This window comes from Nelumbo nucifera, chromosome 7 (assembly GCF_055504915.1).
Source record: "Nelumbo nucifera cultivar China Antique chromosome 7, China Antique-T2T, whole genome shotgun sequence".
NCBI lineage: Eukaryota > Viridiplantae > Streptophyta > Magnoliopsida > Proteales > Nelumbonaceae > Nelumbo > Nelumbo nucifera.
The window spans coordinates 20,139,628-20,158,478 of NC_142655.1; the positions used below are offsets into that span (position 1 = coordinate 20,139,628).

The 18,851-nt window shown below is 34.7% G+C and overlaps 1 pseudogene across 1 annotated transcript; it reads left to right on the forward strand.

Moving 5' to 3' along the window:
- The first annotated feature begins 11,504 nt into the window (after positions 1-11,504).
- LOC104593649 (small ribosomal subunit protein eS28 pseudogene) lies at positions 11,505-12,739 on the forward strand (annotated as a pseudogene). Its single transcript, XR_016078823.1, has 2 exons — positions 11,505-11,879; positions 12,378-12,739. The product of XR_016078823.1 is annotated as a small ribosomal subunit protein eS28 pseudogene (transcript).
- Positions 12,740-18,851: the final 6,112 nt, after the last annotated feature.

The following is an 18,851-nucleotide window of genomic DNA, read 5'->3' on the forward strand; positions in this document are numbered from 1 at the left end:
TTCAGATTGTCCGTTAGGTGGGGAACTTCAAAAACAGCTTGATAGGTTCAATGTGCAGAACCTGAATCTGTATTAGCTTTATATTGTGCTAAGATAATGGCAAGCATGTGGAACCATAGGAGATTCCCAGGTTGTTTAGTGGGAGCTGAATTTATGCTTTAGTATAAGCACTCTGACTCTCTTAGCTGAGGCCCTGAAATAGTGGTTCTTGGCAATGCTTCTTGCCCTCCTGGTCCTTACCAAGACAAATGATCAGATCAGCAATGGCAAATTTGCCAAGTAGCATGATGGTTCAATATATACGAAACAGAATATTGGAAAGAAAGAGATGTATCGAGGTTAGTTTTGGACATTTATGGAATATGGATATAGATGCGCCAAAAACAAATATTTTAAAAAATATGTTAATAAGGGTCTGTTTGGTTTGCAGTGGTTTGCTGTTAGAATCGAAATCAGAATCAAAATCTTTCAGAATCGGAATTTGAATGGTCTATTCTCATAGTCTGGTTTAGACAGGAATCAAAATGGGAATTGGAATCTAACAGTAATGAGGCTTCATTCACAAGCAGGGGGGGAGGGAAAGGGGAATATTATTCCACCAAGAATGAGATTTCGATTCCATCCAACCTAAGAGTTGGAATTGGAATGGTTCATTCCGATTCTGATTCCTATTCCCATGAACCAAATGGATCATAAATCTAAGCACTTGGAAATCGGAACTTTGTCCTATCACTAATCTTCTACATTTGTTAGACTCTATTTTCTTGGACCCTTAGCCCTCGTAATGAAATTTGGTCTTTAACCCCTTTGGAGTCTTTCTCATGTGCTTCCTGGGCTTCCAATCTTTTGCAGCCTTTTCCTGTTAAAAAAATTGATGTCTGTCCAATCTCTTCCAAGATTGGGGCTTTTCGTTGGCAGGATTCTCATGGGGAGATTAATACCTTTGATATTCTCCAGAAAAGAAGGCCTTACTGGTGTTTGTTGCCAAACTGTTGTGTCTTTTTGCAAGGATGTTGATGAGACTTCTTTCCATTTATTAATATCCAGCTTATTTTATTTTATTGTTTGAGAATGGTTCTTTTTATTGTTTGGGTGTAGGTGGGATGTACTGTAAAACTCTTGTTTCTCTTAATTTTCAATTGGCTGAATAAAAGAGGAAAGATAATGTAGAGATTGTAAAAGGCAGCAACAGTTTGAATAATTTGGGAGAAAAAGTAATGCAAGGATTTTCAAAGGAAAAAGAGAGAAGCAAAGTAGCAATTGATTAGAGTAGCACACTAGATGAGACTAATATATCCCTATTAAAATGTAATTTGAACTATTACTTTTAGTCTCATTCAATTTCCTATTATTAAGTCTTATATTTACAGTTTTAACTCTTACATCTTTCATTGAATTCTATTCTTGATTAAAATACTCCTATTTTTGAATTTGGTCCCTCTATAATTGTGAGGGCATAAAATACAATTTGAATTACTACTTTTCATCTCATTTTATTCACTCTCATTAAGGGCCTATTCGTTTTCTCTTAAAATGAATCTTTTAACTTTAAGGGGGCACTCTATTTTTGGATTTTGAGAGGGGGAAAGTTGGTCAATGGGATTTGGTTCCCATTGACCAAGAATCTTATGTTCTTTTTTTTTTTTTTTTAGATTTATGTGGGGACCAGGGAAAGTTTATTTTCTTGGTTATCACTTACCTATTTAGTGATACCAATCTCCTAGGTGGGTAAATAATTTTTCCACTTAGGGGGAAAGTTGCCAACACTTGAATGGGACAAAAATGCCCCTTTTAATAATAGAATTTTATGGATAAAATGGTCATTGCCTTATTTATATAAGAAATAAAAGAACATGGGTAAATGAACTTACTCGGCTAAGAGTTTTCCATGAAAAACTTACCCAGGTAACTGCATTTACCCGGGTAAATAACTTACCGAAAAGTGAACGAGGCCTAAGAGAAAAATGGTTGTTCGTTTCTTCTTATCTCTTATCTCTTAAAGTGCAATTATACAATTTTTTGTTTTTCAATGATACCCCCAAAAAGACAAACAAAAACTCTCATATATGGGGTCAAAATCGATATTTGATAAATTTTAAAATTTTGAACATTCTCTGCATTCAAAATTCAGAGGAAAGAAAAGTTCACCAATACCAATATACCTCTTAGTGTAATTATTGCACTTTCAAATGTCATACTTCAAAGCAAATGAATACGCCTTAAGTCTTATATTTAAGGTATTAACTCTCATTCCCTCCATTGAATCAATGTTGAAGTTATTTTTTTCTTACCAATAAATTCTATCAAATAGATGTATGTATATATTCAATACTTTTAACAATATAAAGCCATTTTTTTTGTTAAAACTGACCAAAAAAAATGAAACTAGGACTGTTCAAAAAAGTCACCAAATCGACAAAACACTCGATTCAATATGGCTAGTTTTTCAAGTTGTTGGGTTGGTTTCGATTCACCAATACATAATAACTTGAATGGTTTGTTCGGTTTATGAGTTTATAAACCAAAAATAACCAATCCGAACTGACTACGTGTTAGTATATATAGTTGTCTAGTATTAGTAGACAAAAGTGGAAACATTTGTACTCTCTCCGTCTCTCTCTCCCCTTCATTAATTGCTTTCACTCTTTTTGAGACTACTCTTCTAGCCTAAGGTGTGAAGGAATCAAATGCTATTTTAGTAGCCTAAATCACTATTTGGTGATTCTTTTGAAAAATGAAAAGTATCGGAACACGCTTATTTGGGGTGTTTTTTACTTTCAAGAAATATAGAATAAAAGTACAAAAAACATAAAAAACATGAAGTCAGCTTTTGATACTTCACACTTTTTGGCCCTTTGACATACTTTATACTTTCTAAAATGTGTGCATCAACCACCATGTGATAGTATATACGAATGCTACATGAAAGCATATGCACATTAATGTACTTAGTGACACGTAGTATGTGGTATCATTAACTTACTTTTTCAAATGCCACATGACATTTGAATATAATTAATGACACATGGTATTCATATATGCTGCCATGTGGCATAACACCATGGACAAGCCTTCAAATCCCATGTGGCATTCATATATCATGCCACATGACATGCCCATATTACTGACTTATATAAAAATTCCATGTGGCATCATATATTATAAACCATTTTGCTTTTGTTGTTGTTGTTGTAAAATCCGCATATAGATCATTTTATTTGGTTGTGTAGCTTCTTTCTTTTTTCAAGTCAAGCAAATCTTTTATTGATATTATTGTTTTTAAGAGAAACATGAAATGTTATTTGGTTGTGCAACCTCGTTTTTGTTCCAGGTCAAGTGAGGTGTTTTTTCTTTATTGTCAATAGTTGATTGAGTTTAAAACCAACCAAACTGAGAACCTAACTCCCAACCCGAGTGGTCGGTTTTCATGCAAGGTTGGTCGATTTCAAACGGTGAAAACCTCAACCTGATTGATTGATTTGGTTGAGAAAATTGTGTGCAATCAAACCAAGCTGACTTGTGTACAATCCTAAATGAAATTGTCTTCCATCTTGATGGCAAGTTAGTAACTCAACCATTTGGGTCAAATGCATCAACCTTTGATATCAGTATTAAATAATACAAATGAAGAAAAAGATAAAGACACAAAAATGTAAAAATATAGAAACTCCCTAACATTTTATATTAATAATATTAAAACCAACCCAAAAATAAAATTGATTTCTTATTTGGTGGTGGGTCAAGAATTCAACCTTTTTAGTTGAATGTGTTAAAGTTAAAAATATAAAAACACAAAAAATTGTAGAAAACATTTGGGCACATCTCTAATGTTTATATTAATCATATTAAAGAAAAATAAGTGTGATAAGCAAGAATTGTTTTTAGTAATGATGGAATTGAAATACAAATTTACAACTAAAAGAGAAATTGTTCTCTTGTTTGGTGGTAGGTTAATGGTTCAAACCTTCTAAGTAAAATGTATCAACCCTTGATGTCATGATTAAGTAATAAAAATTAAAACATGGTGTTTCTAAACACTTGGGGTAGATCATCTCCCTATTAGTTGTAATTTATTTCCAATCTATCAAAGAAGTTAAAACATGATAAAAATACAAAAAAAAAAACATATGCAAAAACATACAAATTTTGTAAAAAATATGTGGGCAGATTTCTAATATCATATATTTATCATAATAAACAGAAATAAGTTTAATAAATAAGGATTATTTTTATGCACATACAAATAAAAAATTGTAAACATACTATTACTTTCATGAATTCGGATTAGCTAAACGCTTTTGCTGTTCAACAGGTTGTGGAACCAATGATGAGGTTCCATGCTAGTAATAAATTCATGGCCCCACAATGAAAGGTGTGGGCCCCATGTATTTTATTATTGGAGTGAAACCTTATCATGGGTTCCACAGCTTACTGAACAGCCAAAGCATTGAGCTAAACCTTGCTCTACTTTCATCATCATTATTCTGGTGGTTTTTTAATTTCTAATTTGAATATGAAGGGGGGAGACATCTTCTTTGCTCTCAATAGATTATATATTGATTGCTTTTTAGAAATTGTTCATATGATATCAACAGACTTTTATGCATAAGATATCAACATAATTATTGTTAACATATTTATATATTAAATTTTGGTAATTATTATTTTTTAATTCTTGGGTCGGTATAGTAATAAAAGATGCTTAAAAGTTAAAACTTGTATGTGAAAGGTTCAAAGCAATGTTTTAAAACCAAATCAGACAAGGAACCATTTTGGGACCGGTTCCCAGGTCGAACGGTCCAACTGTCTGGTTTGAACAAACAACCCATTCTAACTTAAATAAAACAAAAAATAAAAAATGACCAAAAAACGTTGTCCAATCGACGGTTCGATGGCTTGACCGCTCGGGTTAGTGGCTTGCTAATCAAATCAACAATTTTTTACCACAAAATAGCTTTAAGGTGAAACAGAACTGGTTACCTGACCAGTTCCTAAGTTTTTTGGTTCGATTTTCTAGTGTAGTCCTGTTTTAAAAACCACGGTTCAAAGTATCATACATCTGATGCACACAAACATGCCAATTGAGTATGTGGGGTGAATGAAAAGTTTTTTTTTACTTCCATGTTTTCAAGGGGGTGATAATATTGTTATTTAAAATTTAAGAACGTGACATTTTGAAAACACCTTAAGAAAAATGTCTCGGTGACCTTCCAAAACGATATAATATGCCCGATACAAAACGTATATTAATACTTTGAACCAACCAATATAATTATGACAAGTTATCGAAATGCAGTGTAATGATAGGTTTTTTTTTTAACCATGTTTCATAGTATTCTCGATACTTGACATCAAGCATGTCAACAGTTCAATGCTCAGTTTTTTTTAATACTCTACAAATAAAGCAAATAAGATAGATTTAATGTTTAAAGTCATTAAAAGGGATCTAAGATGGAAGCAACATTTTGACCAACCTAAGGCAGCAATCAAAAGAGATCTAAGACGGCGGTTTAAACCGTCACCTTTATTAATTCTGAGTTGAACATATTGCCACTTTAGGAATGATTGAATTGCATCGGACTAGTTCTCAAAGGCGGCGGTCTTTTCTGTCTAAGCCAGTGGTCTTGACCTAGGCCGGCTGTGGTTTAGGGGGGGGGGGGGGGGGACTCATGACTGCCGCCTTACCTCTGAGGCGGCGTCCTAAAGGCTAAGCCAATAGTCCTATGATCGCCGCCTTTGACTGTTTTTCTTGTAATGAACTCTAGGAATTTAGTATATCAAACACCATAAAAATCAATCGATACATATTATATGATATACATTGACAAATTGTGACATTTTGAACCTTGTCTATAACCAAAGGATTCAAATTTGATTTTTTTTAGCAAATTTTAATTTCTTTACTTTTCTTTGATAATACAAAAATTATGGCTTAAGAGTTGGATTAAGGGAATTTATTGTAGGAGTTTGAGTTTGGCACCAAAAAAGGTATCTTACCTAAATTACCAATCAACTAGCATTCATTCAAATTCACGTGAGTTTCTGATTGGTTGAAGTTTTTCATATATCACTTGCGGGACATGTGTGATACACGAGATTTGTTAAGTTAAAGATAAACAATAGAAACATGTAAGAATATATAATTATTTTATATAATAATTAATAACCATTTATATTTTATATACTACTTTTAATAATTTTTTACAATACAAAATAACAATACTTAATTTTAGATAGGGTTGTTTATCAAACTTAGGTATGATAATTTTTCCCATTTCCCTGATCCTCGTGGGGATCTGCCCCGAATGGGGTGGGGATGGGCATGATTTTTCCCCCGCGGGGACGGAGATGGGGAATTTTTCATCCCCATTGGCGGAGACAGGGAGAGCATTCCCTATCCCATGGGATCCCCGCTAATATATATGTATATATACGCATATGTTTATATATGTATATAGCTACACATGCGTCTATATATGTATATAAATGTACACATACATTCCATGGGATCCCCAATCCTCGCTAATTTTCATCCCATTCTATTCATTCTCATTAAGTCTTATATTTAAGGTATTAACTCTCGTTCCCTCCATTGAATCAATGTTTAAGTTATTTTTTCTTACTAATAAATTCTATCAAATGGATATATGTATATATTCAATACTTTTAACAATATAAAGCCATTTTTTTGTTAAAATCGACCAAAAAAGTGAAACTAGGACTGTTCAAAAAAGTCACCAAATCGACAAAACACTCGATTCAATATGGCTAGTTTTTAAACTTGTTGGGTTGGTTTAGATTCATTAATATGCATTACTTGAATGGTTTGTTCTGTTTATAAGTTTATAAACCAAAAATAACTGATCTGAATCGACTATGTGTTAGTATATATAGTTGTCTAGTATTATAGACAAAAGTTGAAACGTTTGTACTTTCTCTCTCTATTTCGCTCCTTAATTAATTGTTTTTACTCTTTTAGAGACTACTTTTCTAAGGTTTGAAGGAATCAAGTGCTATTTAACCAATGCCATTTTAGTAGCCTAAGGCATTGTTTGGTGGTACTTTTGAAAGCATGAAAAATACAAGAACACATTTATTTGTGGTGTTTTTTATTTTCAAAAAACATAGAGTAAAAGTACAAAAAACACGAAGTCACTTTTGATACTTCATGCTTTTTGGATCTTTGACATACTTTATACTTTTTAAAATGTTTGTATCAACCACCACGTGGTAGTGTATATATGAATGCCACATGAAAGCATATGCACATTAATGTACTTAGTGCCACATAATATGTGGTATCGTTAACTTATTTTTTCAAATGCACATGGCGTTTGAGTATAATTAATGACACTTATATGACACATGGTATTCATATATGCTGCCATGTGGCATAATAACATTGACTTGCCTTCAAATGCCACGTGACATTCATATAAGATGCCCATGGCATCTATATATTAATGACTCATATTCAAATGTCACATGACATGCCTATATTATTTACTTATATAAAAATGCCACTTGGCATCATACACGTATGAAACATTTTGTTGTTGTTGTTGTAAAAACTGCATGTAGATCGTTTTATTTGGTTGTGTAGGTTCTTTCTTTATTCAAGTCAATGAAGTTTTTTGTTGATATTATCGTTTTTAATAGAAACCTGAAATGTTATTTGGTTGTACAACCTCTTTTTTGTTCCAGGTCAAGTGAGGCTTTTTTTTTTTTATTGTCAATAGTTGATTGAGTTTAAAACCAACCAAATTGAGAACCCAACTCTTAACCCGAGTGGTCGGTTTTCATCCAAGGTTGGTTTATTTCAAACGGTGAAAACCTCTACCTGATTGATTGATTTGGTTGATAAAATTGTGAGCAATCAAACCAAGTCAACCTGTGTACAGTCCTAAATGAAATTGTCTTCTATCTTGGTAGCAAGTTAGTAATTCAACCATTTGGGTCAAATGCATCAACCCTTGATATCGGTATTAAATAATACAAATGAAGAAAAAGATAAATACACAAAATATGTAAAATATATAAATTCACTAACATTTTATATTAATAATATTAAAACCAACCCAAAAATGAAATTGATTTCTTATTTGGTGGTGGGTTAACAGTTCAACCTTTTTGGTTAAATGTGTCAACCCTTCATACTTTAATAAAACAATAGAATTAGAAAAATATAAAAAACACAAAAAAATGTAGAAAACATTTGGGTACATCTCTAATGTTTATATTAATCATATTAAAGAAAAATAAGTGTGATAAGCAAGAATTGTTTTTAGTAATAATGGAATTGAAATACAAATTTACAACTAAAAGAGAAATTGTTTTCCTGTTTGGTGTAGGTCAAGGGTTCAACCTTTTAGGTAAAATGTATCAACCCTTGATGTCATAATTAAGTAATAAAAATTAAAAGACGATGTTTCTGAATACTTGGGATAGATACTAAAGAAAAATAAGTGTGATGAGCAAGAATTGTTTTTAGTAATGATGGAATTGAAATACAAATTTACAACTAAAAGAGAAATTGTTTTCTTGTTTGGTGGTAGGTTAAGGGTTCAACCTTCTAGGTAAAATGTATCAACCCTTGATATCATAATTAAGTAATAAAAATTAAAGCACGATGTTTCTGAACACTTGGGATAAATCATCTCCCCACTAGTTGTAATTATTTTCAATCTATCAAAGAAATTAAAAGATGATAAAAACACAAAAAAAAGCATATGCAAAAACATACAAATTTTGTAAAAATTATGTGGGCAGATTTCTAATACCATATATTTAGCATAATAAACAAAAATAAGTTTTAAATAAGAATTATTTTTATTCACATACAAATAAAAAAATTGGAAACATACTATTACTGTAATGAATTTGGATTAGCTAAACACTTTGATTGTTCATAGGTTGTGGAATCAATGATGAGGTTCCACGCTAATAATAAATTCATGAGCCCCACTGTGAAAGGTGTGGGCCCTATGTATTTTATTACTGGCGTGAAATCTTATCAATGGTTCCAAAGCTTGCTGAACAACTAAATTGTTCAACTAAACATTGCTCTACTTTTAACGTCATTATTCTGGGTGGTTTTGTAATTTGTAATTTGAATATGAAGTGGGGAGACATCTTCTTTGCTCTCAACAAATTGTATATTGATTTCTTTTCAGTAATTGTTCATAAGATATCAGCATACCAACATATTCTTATGCATAAGATATCAACATAATTGTTGTTAATATATTTATATATTAAATTCTGGTAATTATTTTTTTAATTCTTGGATCGGTATAGTAATAAAAGATGCCTAAAAGTTAAAACTTGTATGTGAAAAGTTCAAAGCAAGGTTTTTAAAACCGGATCAGATAGGGAACCATTCTAGGACTTGTTCTCGGGTTGAATGATCCAATTGTCTGGTTTGAATGGACAATTTGTTCTGACTTAAAAAATAAAAAATGACCAAAAACCGTTGTCCTGTTGGCGGATCGATGGTTTGACCACTTGGGTCAGTGGTTGCTGATCAAATCAACGGATTTTGGCCACTAAATGGTTTTAGGGTGAAACGGAACTGGTTACCCGACTAGTTCCCAAGTTTTCTGGTTCGATTGTCTAGTCTAATCCGATTTTAAAACCATGGTTCAAAGTAGCATACATTTGATGCGCACAAACATGCCAATTGAGTTTGTGGGGTGAATGAGAAACTTTTTTTTTACTTCCATGATTTCAAGGGGGTGATAATATTGTTATTTAGAATTTAAAAACATGACATTTTGAAAACACCTTAAGAAAGACATCTCGGTGACCTTCCGAAATGATATAATATGCCCAATTAGACCTGCTCAAGGGTTGGGCTCGGGCTTGGCTTTTGCCAAAATTTAAATAGGCCCGGCCCGAAGCCTGAGCCTGATGCAGTGTAAAGTTAGACCCGAAACCCAACCCCATAAACAGGTCTATTTCTGATACCAAGCATTTTGTATTAATACTTTGAACCAACCAATATAATTATGACAAGTTATCGAAATACAGTGTAACGATTGATTTTTTAAACAATGGTTCATAATATGCTCAATACTCAATATCAAGCATGTCAGCAGTTCAATGCTTAGTTTTTTTAATACTATACAAACAAAACAAATAAGATAGATTTAATGCTTAAAGTCATTAAAAGGCTCTAACTCTAGGAATTTAGTGTATCAAACACCTTGAAAATCAAGCAATACATATTGTACGATATACATCGACAAACCGTGACATTTTGAACCTTGCTCATAACCAAAGGATTCAAATTTGATTTTTTTAGCAAATTTTAATCTCTTTACTTTTCTTTGATAATCTGAAAATTATGGCTTAAGAGTTGGATTAAGGGAATTCAATGTAGAAGTCTAGCACCAAAAAATGTATCTTACCTAAATCACCAATCAAATGGCCTTCATTCAAATTCACGTGGGTTTCTAATCGGTTGAAGTTTTTCATATATCACTAGCGGGGACCTATGTGATGCACATGACTTGTTAAGTTAAAAATAAATAATAGAAACATGTAAGAGTATACAATTGTTTTATATAATAATTAATAATCATTTATATTTTATATTATACTTTTAATAGTTTTTTTACAAAACAAAAATAACAATAATTAATTTTAGATAGGGTTGTTTATCAAACTTAGGTATGACAATTTTCCTCATTTCCATGATCCCTGTGGGAATCTACCTTAAATGAGGTGGGGATGAGGATGATTTTTCCCCCACAGGGGCGGAAATGGGAAAATTTTCATCCCTATTGGCGAGGTTAGGGAGAGCACTCCCTGCCCCATGGGGACCCCAAAACCCGTCCCATGGGATCTCCGCTAATATATATCTATATATACGCATATGCTATATATGTATATATGTACAGAACGTCTATATGTTAACATTTTTAAAAATATGGTTAAATATGTTTGAATCTTTTCTAATAGGATTGTAAATTTTAATTATTTTATTTTTATTTTTTAAATAAAATAAAATAAAAAACAAGAACATAATAGTTGACATTATAAGGAATCATGGGGAGTGGAGATCCCTGTGGGGATGGAGATCCCCATGGAGACGGGGATATAGATAACTTTGTCCCCATTAGCGGGGATAGGGATGGGGACTGGGATGGAGAGATGCTCCTCATCCCCGCCCCGCCTTATTTCCATTCCTAATCAAATTAATGAAATTGACCAACCTGATTTCTAGTATTTCCAATCAAATTTGATTCAACAATTTCCTAACCTACTACATAAATATTGCTTAGTGGTCATGCGTTCAATGCATCTGTTGTATGTTATTATTTCTGTAAAGCAACCTAATAAGGAACTAACAAAAAATTGGAAATTACAAAAAAATCAAAGAATTTTAATTCGACTGGGATTGGAATATTGGGATTTGGTTTCTATTTGGATTCTAATTTTCTGTATTGGTCAGACACTCCGACTCTATATATATAAACCCATCCTCGGTCTCACTCACTGTGGTAAGATTCTCTCATTCGGTAGTCATTCTAATTAGGGTTGTTTTTTTTAATTAAACATTGAATTAGTGCTTAATTTTTCAGCACAACAACAACCAACCAGCTGAATTTTTTTAGAAGGAAAACATGGATTCGCAAGTGAAGCTAGCAATTGTGGTTAAGGTGATGGGTCGAACCGGATCGAGAGGGCAGGTGACACAAGTCAGAGTCAAGTTTCTGGACGATCAGAACCGTCTCATCATGAGGAATGTCAAGGGACCTGTCCGCAAGGGACCTGTCCGTGAGGGTGACATTCTCACCCTGCTTGAATCAGAAAGAGAAGCCAGGCGGCTGCGTTGATGCCATCTTGTTTTTCTAATTTCTTGAGACTGAATCTAGGTAAAGAGGGAATAAATTAGGGTTATTTATTTATTTTTTGCTTTGAGCTTTGAATCATGTAATTTAGGGTTTTAGCCTTTAGGCCTCAGTTTTGTTTTGATAAAGTAGTTTGTGAAGAAGGATTCAGCTCTGATAAATACTTCAAGTTTACTTCTCTCTCCACCTTTCCTTTGGAAATTGTGTGTTTTCGATAGAACCAGATTGTCTGAACAACAAAGGCTATGTTTGGTTTGAAGAAAAAAATGGGGAAAGGAAGGAAAAGATAGGGAAATTTATAGAAAGTTTGTAAAGAATTCCTTAACTTTTCGTTTTTTTCCCTACTTTTTTTATGAAACCAAACACAACATAAGGGAGAGGGAAGAGTTCTTTACTTTGGGATTTGAACCATGTAATTTAGGGCTAAAAAAAATAGTATGTGAATAAGGAGATTCAGCATTTCAGCTCTTGAGGTTTATTTCTCTCTCCGCCTTGCCTGATATTGGAAATTGTGTTTTTTAGGTAAAAAGAAGAAAAAGGAAAAGAAAACTCAATTCATTCATTAGCTCAGTGAAGAGTCTGTTACAATGGTTGAAACCAATCTAGAGTGGACAGTTGGATCGTTCCGCCTGGAAACTGTCCAAGCAACTAGTTTCCTGAATCAGAACTTCACTAAAACCGTTGATTTTGTCAGCGACTTAGGTAATTGAATCATATCCCGTTTGATTCAAATAATGATTTTTGACTATTTTTTATTTTTATTTTTTAGAATTGGAACAGGCCATCGTTCGGACTGATGGTCAAACCGCTGACCTGGTGACCAAATTGGAAATTGTGGTGGTTTATGGTGATCGATGATTGTTTAGTGAAGACCATAATATTAAGGATTCATATTAGGGTTTTTAATCTTCTGATTGTAGGGGTTATCATCTCCGGCTCTGCCTGCAAATTTTCTAGTTTAGGCTTAAGTTCTGTGTTCAGGCCTGGCCTGGTCTTTGGGCCACATTAGGCCCAGAAATTCGTTGGCCCAGCAGGGCCCAAATATTTAACCAAAAAAAGAAACGCAGGCAACTTATTGCACACTCCGGATCTGTTACCCACAAATCCCACATCTCTACCCACGAACTACCACAGTTGTGAATTGGGAGCATCTCCCATTAAATGAAAAGGGAGAAATTCCCGATGCACAACTGTAATGTCCATGTCCCGTGGGTAAGGATGTGGGAACACCTTGTGGGTAGCAGATCCGACCCCAATGTGCCAAGGTATTGCCTGTACAAGGTATTTAGGAGACTACACTACATATTAAGTAAACTAATGTAGTAAGCCCGGGTACCAATCATGACTAACATGAAGTTACTCTGAATAATTTATCTGGAACATGGGTGCTCAACCAAAGCAGTTAAATTAATGCAATTTGTCCCAAATGCAGACAGGGCCTAAAGGTTTAGACATCTAGCTTGGATTTGGGCTATGCCCCTTATCATAGTTGTAAAGCCTGACCCAATGTTGATGCGGCATGGCCTGAGATCATATCTCCGCCCCACAGCACATCCTCGCCATATATTGGGAACGTCTCTCAATAATGACATCATTGGGATTGATACTATCATCGAGAGATGTTCCCAATACACCGCGGGATGTGAATTCGCCTGGCCCGATCATATCTCCGCCCCACAGCACATTCTCGCCATATATTGGGAACGCCTCTCGATAATGACATCATTGAGACTGATACTATCATCGAGAGATGTTCCCAATACACCGCGGGATGTGAACTCGCCTGGCCCATGATCAGCCCTAAGGCTCAGTTTGAAAGGAATACAAATACAAAAATGTGCAGTGCAAATGCCTACAAAATACAAGATTTTGCATTTTACATATTTGTATTTGTACTCCTTCCAACCTAAGCCTGAAGTCCTCCGATGGAAGAGAGATAACTTGAAGAGGAATCACCAAAAATAATACTATCAACCTCCAACTCATGAGCAAAGTAGAGAGACTCTGCTTTAATCTCTAAAGCCAAGAGAGTAGGCAGTTTTTAGGCCCTACCCCAAACAAATGAACCCTTACAATCACAAACCAGAACACCAATAGCAAAACATCTGAGCCTTGTAACCTCATCATAATTAAATTTTCGAAAGCTTGGTGTTGGGGGAGTCCAATGAGGCACCAATTGAGGGGACTCTAACACTTTGATATTGAGATGAATCGTAGGATTGGTGCGATTGTTTGATGCAGTGGTAATATCCTATGCTGGGTTGGGTTGTTTGAGGGGGTGTTTTAATTAGGGCTGTTCATAAGAAGGCCCAACTCGATCAAACCGACCAATCCGAACCGATCCAACTTGAGTCGGCCGGGTTTTCATCAGCATGGGTCGGTTTCGGGTTGTGCAAATTCCTAAACCGATGATTCGGGTCGGTTTTGGTTTTCACAAGAAAACCAAAACCGACCCAAACTGAATCGACTTAGTTCCTAGTTTAAACATGAAGTTCCAAAGCCCATTAGGCCACCTAATTTTTGAATGGTTGCAAGAAACTTTGGATTAGTGAATAGTGATTAATGACAACTTTTGTGATTAACTTTTCATTTAAATTTTATCATAGGAGATGGCTAAAATGATGTTCAATTTATGACTGTTTTTAAAATTAACAAGATTTTATCACAGGGATGAACTTAGAACCGAAACCGACCCAACCCAATTCAAACTAACCAGGTCGGTTTTGCTTAACACTGGTTCGGTTTCGGTTTCTATGTCAGGTAACCCGACCAGGTCGGGTTGGTTGGAAAAATCACAATAAATCGACCCAACCCGACTCGTGAACAACCCTAATTTTAATGCTGTTCGATCTGAGGTATTTCGAACCGAGGATGCAGTTAGATAGTCATATCAACTGGATGAGGCCGAGGTGAAGGACGAAACCACACACTAAGATTTGCAACCAAAGTAAGAGTCAAAGGCCCGAGGAGTTGTTCCTTGGGTAGGTACTTTGACGCTCAAGTCAATAGGGTAGAGAATGATGCGGCCAGGATGAGCAAGTTAAGATAGTGCTGGTCTAAGTCAAAGAGAGTGCAAAGAGGTATTCAAAGAGTGTGGTTCCCAAAAGTCCCTTACCTTGAGCAGGGAATACCTACTTATAGTTGGCCATCCGTGTCCTAGATGGATAGGGCTTCCAGGATTGTCGAGATGAGAGCGTTCGCTGAGGTCTTTGGAAGGTTCCTTCTTCCCTAGTGGAATTCGCTTTCTTGTCCGTGAAGGACACTCCTTAGTCGTGCTCTTCCATTATGCGTGGCATTGGTGTGGCCTAAAAGGGGGCGGCCATGGAGATCGCCATGTGACATCTTTGGCCAGCTCAACCATCACCCAAACATGTTAAACAACATGAATGTTTTACTTTTCATTTGTTTTTTAAATTATCATATCAGCATAAAAATAAACCACTTCTTGAACTGTATTTTTGTTTTAAAAAAATAAAAAGCAGGTTGGTTGCTTTATGGAACATGTTTAAATAATCAACGAAATCTATGGTGCATCCATCGTACCATGCAGCAAAATACATGATTGGTTTAACGTAATGATAAGTACACATTGTTAAATATAAAAATATACTTTGTGAAAAGTGAACCAATAAAAGTAAGCAAATTTTAACGTCATTTGTTGACAACTAGATTTAACGTGCAATCAATATTGGTGAATGCAATATAATTGAACTCTAAAAATCATAAATTCAAGAACGTGTTTTTTTTTTTGTTTTAATTTTGGAAATGAAAGCACACATTTAACCAAGAGCATGTTTTCTGTATTTTTGTTTTAAAACCCAATTATTACTTACAATAAGAAAAAAACAGTTCTCGTTGAAGAACGTTCTCTGAATTATTATTTGTTCTCTTCAATGTTTTTGTAGTGTTGTGAGGATCATACTGACACAGAACTGCTTTAGGAGATGTTCTCCAATGTGAACTTTTTTTCCTTGTTGCTAGTTCTTAAAATAAATCAAAACTATCTGGTTAATTTGAAAACAACTTGCTTCTAAACATGTCCGATGGTATCTATACCACTTTTTTTATTTGTTTGTTTTAAGAATCATCTTTCAAAAATATGAGTTAGTTTTTTTTTTTGAAATGAAACCAACTTGCTTTTCTTTTCAATTGGATTGAAAGTTGTTAGTGTTTGGATGAGACAAAATTAGGGGTGAGCATTCGGTTTATTCGATTAAAAAACGAATCAAATAAACCGAAGTTTTCAAAACCAAACTAAAAAACTAAAACCGAAACCGAATTATAGAAAAACCGAAATAACCAAAACTGAAATTTTCGGTTCGGTTTTTGGTTATTTCAGTTAAAACCAAATTTTAATAATATATACTTTATTATATATATTATATATTATGAAATCAATTTTTATTATATTATATATAAATATATAATATATTATATAACATATGTTACATATTATATACTGGACTTGTTCAAGGGTTGGGCTTCGGGCCGGGCCCATTCAAATTTTGGCAAAAGCCAAGCCCGACCCGACCCATGAATAGGTTTATTATATACTATATATAATAATAAAAAGTTTGGCTAACCGAATTAACCAAATAATTCTCACCCTTAAACAAAATTACTCCTTTTAATAAATGTTTTTATGGATAATATGGTCGAAAAATAATAAAACATGGGTAAACACACTTACCTCACCAAGTGTCGGATAAATGCATTTACCCATTTAAATGACTTCCGAAAAAGCTTATATGGAAACTCATAAAAACATTAATAAGAGTATATTTTATTGCTAGTTCTAATTGGATATGCCATTCCGAACTAAAAGAAATTTTTGTGGTAAGGTATTCCCTATTGCATCTTTTGGGGGAAATTGGACTTTTCTGTTAATCTAAAGGAGTACAAATAAAAAAAATAAACAGAAAAATACAAATAAAAAAAAGTACACTGCAGCAGCCTACTGCATCCTATTCATGAATTTGACATCAATCTTGAATTAGACATGGATTCAGCCAAAGAACGCAAGGAGACATTAAGTTTTACAATAACAAAAATACCCCGGCATTGACATCAAATGTAGGTACATCATTGGTTGACGATTAAGTTTTCCAAATACCCTCAGAGTCCTTTCGGTTACAGCTGAAATGGCTGAATTGAATTGACTTGTTGTTTTGTGTTTTAGTGAATAACATTTTTAGAAGGTTGTGGGTAACTTATTGGCTAAAACTAAAGTTGGGTTGATTACCGTATCTTTGAATATTTATTATTTAATTGTTTTATTCGTTGAAAGACAAAACGATAAATTATTCAGTTCAACCACCTTAGCCTTTATCAATCGGCGCCCATTAATTCTTTTTTATTCTTGTGGACCCCAACCGATATTAATTAAAAATGGGAGTTCATACCCTTACGTGTCAATAATGGTAACCTGGCCCTTCGATAGCTGACACTTGTCGATTCAGAAGACTAATGGCAATTATTGGATGGATGGGCCCATTTGAAGACGCCTCCTATACCAACAATTCAAGAACGTGTTTTGAGTTCAGATTTGCGCCCCACAACGTCCCACAGCACATATTCGTCGTGTATTGGGAACATCTCTCGATGATGTATCAAAATTGATGATGTCATCACCAGGAGATATTCTTAATAAACAGCGAGAATATATTGTGGGACATTGTGGGGCACAGATGTGATCTCGAAAGTTTTGGGATTGAGCTGATACATAATGATGGTTCATAATATATTAAGGGTCTGTTTGGTTGTAGTTGGAATTGAAATCAGAATCAGAATGGGCATCTTTTGGAATCAGTTGGAATGGTCTATTCATATAGTTTGTTTGGTTCAGATAGGAATGGGAGTGAGAATTGGAATATGCAGGAATGAGATTTCATTCCCAAGAGAGAGGTAAGGAATGACCATTCCAGCAAGAATGGGAATGGGATTTCGATTCCGCCCAACCAAATAGTTAGAACTGGAATAACCCATTTTGATTCTAATTCCGAACCCCTATTCCCGGGGCCTAAGTATATAACCAACTGAGGACTGGTGGAACTCCCAAAAGAGTCATATAGTCTCGTGCAATAAGCTGTGCCATCCCAAATCTTGTGGTGGATTAGGTCTCAGGCTAAGTGCTAGGATGAATAAAGCTTTATTCAGCAAACAGGTGTGGAGGCTGTTAGCCTCCCCAAACAACTTGTGGAGCACACAAATTAAACAGAAATACTTCCCCAATTCCAACCTGTTCAATGCAAGAAAACCAAGAAGTAACAGTTCTCCATGGTGGAGACAAACCCAAAAGCTCCTGTGGATGATCAAGAACGACGAAAACATACAAGCATTCCAAGACTCTTGGGTCCCCACCCTAAATGGAGGGATTCCGAAGCCAGCTCCAAATTGTTGGATTTTAATCTCATGAGAGATTAAATTCAATGGGTTTGATTGATCAATTACATGAGAAATTGCACCTGTACACTTGATTGAAAAAATCAGTTTTTTTCTCTTACAAAACCCAGTTTTGAACTTGTCCCACATTGAAAAATTATAAGTTTTGTTTTCAGTATTTCAGTAGAAGCTGATTTACACTCCTTAGAATTAGTAGAGGAGAGTATATGGGGATTCGATACCGCGCAACGCGCGTGCACGCGTGTGTGTGGCGCAATGAGGCGCTTTAGAGGTGCACTTTGCTCACACCCGCGTGGCTCGCGATGGGCGCCTCTGGTTTTGGTGCGTTGATGACCGTTGATCACCGTTGATGAGATCAACAGTCACGATTCGATCGGGTGTGATCAAGAGGCACAATTCAAAGTTAACAGTCACCAACTGTTAACTACTTTTTAAACAGTCACAATGTTTGAAACTGTGACTGTTCAAGGTGCCTTCTCTAAATCAGCACCTACCTTTTCTTCATACCTCTTCACAAATTATTTAAGGAGCATGAATCAGACTCCAAAACATACAATTTCGAAATTCACTCACTCTCTCTCTCTCAGTCTGGTC